We start from the raw sequence: 340 nt of genomic DNA, 5'->3' as shown, positions 1-340 counted from the left end.
CTTCATGACAAGTGCGCTGCAAAACCACACACACAGATAAAGGCAGTCGTAACTTCATTAAAATATTCTGCCGCCCGGCCATAACTCCCTCAAGACCAAACAGATAACTCACAATAGACCTCGCACAGATTAGAACCAAACCCGAGAACAAGCAGGCGTAAAAGGCGGACATTTAATACCAACCCAAGATGCAAGTTGAAAATCAGCGCTCGATATCCGCAACCACGCTTGTTGTTGTCCATCTAAACAAAGGAAAGGAAGGGACAGTACCTTCGCAGGCTCGGGCTGGCAACAAGGTCACACTCCTTATCAGCACCGACAACCGGAAGCCTGGCAAACT

The sequence above is a fragment of the Penaeus monodon genome, chromosome 21, assembly GCF_015228065.2.
Source record: "Penaeus monodon isolate SGIC_2016 chromosome 21, NSTDA_Pmon_1, whole genome shotgun sequence".
NCBI classification, from domain to species: Eukaryota; Metazoa; Arthropoda; class Malacostraca; order Decapoda; family Penaeidae; genus Penaeus; species Penaeus monodon.
This window is presented reverse-complemented; position numbering follows the sequence as displayed.